Here is an 8,523-nt window from a genome sequence, read left to right on the forward strand (position 1 = left end):
AACTTGAGATGCAGCCCAACATGTAGCCCCTCGCCTGCCCTATCCGTTGCTGTGTCGTTCCGATCACTTTCTTGAATTTCCCAGATTTTCACAAATGAAAACCTTAGCGAGCATCGGCGATATACAAAAATGCTCGGGTCGCCCATTGACTTCAATCGGGTTCGTTACTCGAAACGAACCCTCAAGCATCGCGAAAAGTTCGTCTCGAGTAACGAGCACCCGAGCATTTTGGTGCTCGCTCATCTCTAATCCCTTCCTCTTATAATATATAGGGTTATTATTAATATTCCCTGCATACAATTTATACTTTTTCTATTGCTTTCTCCGTTTGGGGCAGAGTGTTGCCATCTTACTAGTTAAATCTCAATAAATTCTTTTGAAACATAAAAAATATGTCTTTAACCCCTTCCCTCCCCATGACATAAGGGTACATCATGGAGCATCGGGGTATGTATGAAGAGAGGTCGCGGGCGTAAGCTGTTTATTATAGCTGACACCCGCGGGCAAAAGCCGTGATCGGCCATATGACCGATCGCGGCCATTAACCTTTTAAATACCCCCCGAACTATGTTTGGGGGTCCCGTACAGACACCTCCCCCCCCCCCCCCCCCGCGCGCGCGGTGGGATCAGGGGGCCTTGAAGCCATTCCCGTGGCAATTCAAATGGCAGTATGACATAATGCTATAGCATTACGTCACACTGCAGGAGCGATCAAAAGCATCGCTGGTTGTAGAGACCCAGGGGGACTTGATTGTAAAGTAAAAAAAATATATAGTTTTATTAATTGTAAAAAAAAAAAAAAGTTATAAAAGTTTAAATCACCCCCCTTTTGCCATATCTATTATTAACAAATCTAAATCATAAAATAAAATATGTTTTTGGTATCGCCACGTCTGTAAATGTCCAATCTATCAAAGTAGTGCATTATTTTTCCCGCACGGTGAACATCGTCCGAAAAAAAAAAAGAACGCCAGAAATGCACTTTTTTAGTTACCCTGTCTCCCAGAAAAAATGCAATAAATAGCGATCAAAAAGTCGTATGTATTCCAAATTGATACTATCGGAAACTACAGGACATCCGACCAAAAACGAGCCCTTGCTCAACTTCATCGACGGAAAAATAAAAAAGTTATTGCGCACACAAAATGACCGCAGAAAATAATTGAAAAAAATTAAATGTCTTTGAAAAAAAAAGAGTAGTATAGTGAAAAAAAACCTATACAAGTTTGGTATCGTAGTAATCATACCAACCCATAGAATAAAGTTATCATGTCGCTTTTGTTGCAGTTTGTGCGCTGTAGAAACAAGACGCACTGAAAGACGATCGATGGCTAAATAAAGGAGTTACGATTTTTTCGAAGGGGGAAGGAAAAAACGAAAATGGAAAAAGAAAAATGGTCCGCGTCATTAAGGGGTTAAAATAAGATATTTGCAAGAATATGACATTTTATTTTTTCTCCTCTAAATTGCATTAACTCCTGAAAAAAACCTGTGGGGTCAAAATACTCCTGACCCCCCTCAGTGAATACATTAAGAGGTGTAGTTTATGTAGTTTTGAGTAACAAACCCCATTGAAGTCAATGGGAGACTCAAGCATTTTTCAAGGTGCCCGATGCTCTGCATTGTTTTCAATGGAGCCGTAGCTGCTGGCATCTCCATTGAAAACAATGGTCTGCCGACACCTCTGAATTGTTTTTCATGGAAGGGCTTTACATATAAGCCCTTCCCTGAAAAACAATAATTTTAGTGTTAAAAAAAAAACAAAACAACTTACTGTTACCATGAGGCCGGTCAGGGACCCCGGGTGGCCGTGGCGCGGTTTGCCGCTGCGTTCTGGGATGACGTTGTGCCCACGATCGGCTCGGCTAGCAGAGGCGCCGTGCTCCGGTGTGCGGGCACGGCATGTGGCACACGCACACACGGCCGCGCGCATGTGCCTGCTTTTTGAGAGGCGCGCGCGCGCTCTAGCTCTGTAAGTTATACTGGCTGCCTGGGAGCTCCGGTCAGCCGGCTTGATTGGTCTCTGCCCTAGGGGTGGAGACTCCTGAATATAGTCTGGCAGCTGCTGATCGGAGTTGCCAGTTATTGGTTCCGTCCTCTGTGTGTTTGACCTCGATCCTGCTCCAGTGGAAGTTACCCTGTCCCCATCCAGCTCTGCCTGTGTTCTGTGGTTTCCTTTTGTTTTGGTTATTCCATCTGCCTAGCCTGTCAGTACTAGTGAGTAGTCACCTACATAGGTACGGCGGTTCCTTCCTGTCCTGCCCCTAGGAAGCATAGGGTCAGAGTTGGCGGCCTGGACGTGTCCACCTTTGGGGCTATCTCCAAGAAGGGACATTGGCGTGGGTGAAGGTCAGGGAGCCCCGCACTGTGCATACCTGTGCACCCCACTAGTACTGTAACATAATAACTGGCCCCAAAAATATTTTCCTGCGGTTTTTTTGTGGTAGGATTCACTGTGTGAATGGAGTCCTACAATACGATTACCGGTCAGATTCATGACCTGGCCGGGATGGTTCAGGACCTGTCGGGGCGTCTCAGGCATCATGAGCAGTGGTTAGTTGTGCCCGCTGATCCAGTACCAGAACCTAAATGCACATTACCCGAGGAGTTCTTGGGGAACCAGAAAAAAATGTTGTCTTCCGGGAGGCTTGTAAGTTGTTTTTTCGCTTGCGGCCTCGTTACTCTGGGTCCGAGCCCCAACGGGTGGGGATTGTTATGTCGTTGCTCAGAGAAGAGCCTCAGTCATGGGCCTATTCTTTACCGGCTGATTCCGCTTGTCTGCAGTTGGTAGACTCTTTTTTTCCATGAGCTCGGGAATATTTTTGATGAACCCAATCATGCAGGTTATGCAGTCAGTAAGTTGCTGGCCCTACGCCAGGGGGGCCAGTCGGCAGAAGAATATTGCTCTAGTTTTGTTAAGGACCGTTACACATGACCGGTCACATTAACCTTTCAAGCCTTGGGTTCCAAATCAGTTCATACCTGGATGCATCAGAGAGGCCAAAGAAACTATATGATTTATAGTAATTAGCTCTCACAGATATGTAGAGATGGGCCGCGGCAGTATATACAGCCCACTCTGCTTAAGGCGCGTACACACACTGAATCTTTATTGAATGAGTATATTTCTTAATACAGGAAAGCAATACGTCATTAGTCACGAGGTTAATCTTATTGGGTTAGAAAAAACATCAAGAATTGTTGAACAATCAGCGCAGTGAGAATAAATATGTGAAATGTCCTTCAAATGATTATTCTCTCTTGTGAGTTTGGATGATCGCAGCGTCTTATCAGCACGATTTGCTCTTTTCCAAAGCTCAGGACATGGGGGAGGTTTTTCTGATAGCGGCTGTACCAGGCAAATGTTCTCGGATGAATAGAAAGAAAAAAACAAATCATTAGACAATGCACCGAATACCCTGCTGTAAAGTTATTTTTGCAAATGTATTGTTTCACTACACACAAGCTTATTTACATCTTATAATGCTCCATTTTGTATCTAGCGGCCATTTTGAGACAGATTCTTCCATTTTATGGACCTGTACCTTCTCAAATCCCCCTAGAAACTGTCTCAAAATAAACAATACCTTATAACTTCTACTGGGCGGGGTAAGGTTTGCTTTCCCTATCTCTAGCTCATGATCTATGCCCTACCTATCATTGTTGGTCAGCTGTCCAAGGGCTAATCCCTTCCCCGACAACTAATCCTAACTAACTAAACACGAAGACCTAGTAGACACAGAAGGGATCTACAACACACATGCTATTCTATTCTAATGGCTGGGAAACTAGAGTGGTCACCCCTGTTTCTGCTGAGACAGATCCACAAGGGGACAAATCGCTCTGTTGTATCATAGGCATATCGCCTGGGGTCTCTACATTTACGTATACGGGGGCGACAGGTACCATCTGATCTGTAAGCTTAGCACAGGAGCGTTTTATGCAGGGTACAATACAGACAGAAAATAGCAGGAGTATGATAAGAGTAACCAGAATCCCTATACCTATCTGCATCAAGAATTGTTTCCATTGTCCGGTCCATACAAACCACTCATCCCAGGGGTTAGTTATCCCAGAATTACGCTTCAGCTCTTCTGACAATGTGGCCAATTTCTTTATTGCGATAGTCACTTTACCTGAGGGCCCTGTGTTATCTGGAATATATGTACAGCAAGTCTCACCAATCATTTTACAAACACCACCTTTCTCGGCTAGCATCATATCCAGAGCCATTCTGTTCTGGAAAGTCATGATGGCTGTGAGGCCTAATTGATCAGCAAGCCCCTAAAGTGCATCTCTTGTATAGCTCACGAACCCCTGCTGGTTGTAATATATATACAAACATTCTTATTGATGGTTACTATTCCAAACAGGGACTCAAATCCGACCTTAACTTGATCCCTGGCTTTAAACTCATCTGGCACCCCCTCTTGGCACTCTGATTGCATCTATATATATACACATGTGGATCAAACCTGCCACCTGGTTTCAGATTGTGACGCTCGTCTGTAGGACCTGAGAGAGAAACAGAGACCACAGGATGCATTATTGACAATTCCTTGGAGAGACCTATGACAAAATTAACAAGAGAATCATTTCCCAAACTTGGCTACTGTGGCATGTATCCTCCGGAAAAAAAGAAAAACTAATGGAAGACACTCAATTCAAGATTTGCCCGTTTCCCACTACTCTGTGGACGGTAGGGTGTGTGAAAAGCCTGGAATATACCCAAAGCAGACATGATGTATTGCATTATTTCACCTGTGACATTTGTACCTTTGTTTGACTCAATCACTTCCGGTACCCCGTATCTGCGGATTACCTCATTCATGAGCTTCTGTGCGGTTACCTGCTTATTTACTTTGGTAACAGGGTAGGTCTCCAACCTGAAAAGAAATCAACAACAACAAGCACATATTCATGCTTCCCAACAAGTGGGAGCTGAGTGTAGCCAATTTGCAATCCCTGAAATGGGTAGAGTGGCCTAGGCAAGTGTTATGTGGCAAATTTACTTCTGCCCTGTTGCTTACGGCAAAGATCATGCAAAATTGGACAAATGATACAGCAGCTACAGAAAACCCAGGAGCCACCCGTCCTTGCTCAAGCGTTGACATCATTGCTGCTTTGAACGGGGTGTTGGATGAGGCAAGCATCGCCACCATGCTGAAGGAGGTGCTAGAAGGCCTGGAGTACCTGCATAAGAACGGCCAGATCCACAGGGATGTTAAGGCTGGAAACATCCCCCTGGGTGAAGACGGCTCAGTGCAGATCGCAGATTTTGGCGTCAGCGCGTTTCTAGCCACAGGAGGCGACATCATCAGGAATAAAGTCAGAAAGACCCTTTTGGGCACGCTATGCCGGACGGCACCGGAGGTGACGGAGCAGGCCAGAGGACATGACCTCAAGGCGGACATCTGGACCCCCGGTAGGTGTGTCTTTCCGTGCATCAGCTGGGCCATCATGGGGCACAGGGACCGTGGTAGGCAAGTTCTGTTGACTGTCCGCCATACGCCGTCCCATATTTAGCCCATTTGTCTTTTTCTTGCTTGCTGGCTTGTAACTGTAAAGTCTTTAGCATATCAAAGTCCAAGTTCATATCAAAGTAATCAAAGTCCAAGGTTTATATCAAAGTCCAAAATTATTGTTAGATTCTTCTTTTCTTCTTTTCTTCCACGGCTTAAGGGCCGCTGCCTTTGCTGTGTGATCTGTGATGGCGTTGCCTCTTGTTTCTCTGCTGTAGGAATTGGTGTGAGCTTTCCACTTTGTCACCGCTGCACCATTCTTAACAAGCTGTCTGGCCTTCCATGTTAGGCCGTAGTCATGAGCTATGCCAAATGCATACCGGGAGTCAGTGTAAATGTTTGCCATCTTACCTTCTGCCACTCCACACGCCTCAGTGAGGGCCTGTAATTCCGCTTCCTGTCCTGGGACATGCGGAGACACTCTGCTTTTAGGACATCTTGTTGCGTGACCACTGCATATCCAGCGTGGAGTCGTCAATTACCCTGGTACCATCTACAAAAACAACTCAGAATATACATTATTAACAAGGGCTTTCAGTTAACATTTATTATGGCCACCTATTCTGGCAACATGATGGCTTCCATTAGTAAACTTACAGCTTTTCTATTCTTGATGGAGGAAACACAAAAGGCTTAGTGACACATTGAGGTAACTATTTGGGTCAGGAGTACATAAAAAAAAGTAAATCATCAACATATTACAAGAGGGTTGTGCCCTCGGGAATTGACCAGGCATCTAATATCAGCTTCATGCATCTGGTAAACTGGTTTTGGGCTATTCTGTGCCCCTTATGGCAGCACTGTCCAACAGTACTGCTTTCCTCTGAAAATGAATGCAAACAAATGCTGGCAGTCTGGCTGGCCCTTTAAAACTCTTTCTGTTAATGGGGAACAAAAGGGGTATTGGCTGGGAAGACACATTTCTTAAGGGCTTTAAGTTAACATAAAGAAGAGACAGTGTCTGCAATTGCATCTTCCTGGACATGTGCCAGGGGGTACTGACGGACCAAGGGGGCTAAGAGCTTGGTCCTCTGCGTACGTAAGAGTGAGGACGGGTAGAGGTGTCGCTTGGTCTGCTGCCATCCGACATAAAGTCGGGTGACTTTCAGACCCGGGGTGTATACGAGCCTCACCGGACAGGTGAAGTTTGATACAACCTCCCAAGGGTCCCATCACGCAATTCTCAATATGCTTTCAGGACCTTCCAGCATAAGGAAGCGCGTGAGGCATCGTGACCCTTTAAACATTACCTCAAGCGGTTCAGTTTCTGCCAGCTGAATTGGCACTTCTGAAGCCCTTTTCACAAATTACCGCTAAACAATCAGATTGGTATTCTATTTCAAATAGATCAGAACCTTATTGTAAAAAGGAAAAAGAAAAAATTAAAAATTTAAAAATAGCTGACCTGCAATACCTAGATCACCTATATCTTCTCTCCCCCCCCTTTGAACTAGGGTACTTAATTGGGAGAGTAACCGAGTTCAAGGTAGTAGCAACAGTGAGAAGAATGACAAGAGCACATTGTAGCTGGATTTGATGGGCTAGAAATAAGTGCTTGGGTTGCACTTGCGTGTATACGCTCCGGATGTCATGGGGGGGGGTTAGTTCAATACCAACTCCGAAGATTTGTTAACCCTTGCCTGTACTGTTGCCACCGCACAAACACATGAGGGAGCTGCTTCAGAGGTGAGAGAGAAAAGAATAATTGAAAGACAGTCATAGAGTGGTTGCATAAGAGTGGATTCATGGGCAGCAGTATGAAACAAGGCCCAGAAAGGTGCGGAGTTTGGCAACACATGTAGGTACAGGTATGGCCTGGAGAACAGCCTTTTGTTCCTCTGTCAGATGTCCAGTTCCTTGGCCTGACCAATGACCCAGGAGAACAACCTTTATTTTGCAGGACTGGAGCTTGTCATTTCTGCAAGAAAAATTAACAGTGAAATTGTGGCCTGTTGGCAGGCTTCCAAATCATCAGCACACAGTGCGCTACATCACACAGCGCTGACAGCACACAGCGCCTACATGTGGTAGGTGCCTGGCTGACCCTTCAGTGTCTTTTCTGGACTGGAAAAAGAGGGGTGTTTGTTGGAGCAGTTAGTTTACAAAACTCTTCTGAACCGGCACCTGAGGTCTCAACCCGTACTGATCCATCTGGTGAGAATTTGATGGATGCAGATAAGGCCTGTAAGATATCAGTGCCAATAACAGAGACATAAATTACATCAGGGCAGAATATTCTACAAACATCTATCCACATTGAAAATTTACAGTCTGCATATGCAGGGGGGAGGAGGGGAAATTGTATCCCCAGTCAATATCTGCATCGTCTGAACACGGGTCATTAACTCTCATCCATCCATGCGGTCAAGTCTGCCTCTCTCATTCAAATGCCTATGATTCACCACACACACAATGTTTGTGCCGTTAGAGTTCAGGAAATTGTGGATACATTGCACTAGGATGCACACCGTTCACACCAGGAGATAACGCGTATGATGCAACTGTCCTCATCTTGCAAACAAATGCATTCAATCACTACCACCTCTCCCTGGAAGCAGTCAAACTTTAACTGTCTGTAATACTAGAGATGTACAACAGATTCCACAACACTAATATTTCCCATAAAAGGAGCACACGTCTAGCAATTATGCACACGTCCTACCAAAGCAAACTTCTCTAATCTTTGGCCTTGAGAGTTAGATGAAGAAAACCAAAGGGAAGGGGGGGGAGGGGGGGAGATTGAAGACGGGGGAGAACCTGCTTCGGTCTAGCTGCGGCTTCTAATAGATCAAGCATTAACCCTCTATGTACTCCTATATATATATTTATATATCTATATATATTATCACATATTGACCCTCTCCTTCGTTCTGTAAGCTTTCCTACTGCCGTCTGCGATCCTAGCACCTATAGTGACCTTCCTTCTCAGCAGTATCTGACTTATGAGGAATGGACAACACGTACAGCAATGACACAATGTTATGACATTAATCGGGAGAAG

Source organism: Eleutherodactylus coqui, chromosome 2, assembly GCF_035609145.1.
Source record: "Eleutherodactylus coqui strain aEleCoq1 chromosome 2, aEleCoq1.hap1, whole genome shotgun sequence".
Taxonomy (NCBI): Eukaryota; Metazoa; Chordata; class Amphibia; order Anura; family Eleutherodactylidae; genus Eleutherodactylus; species Eleutherodactylus coqui.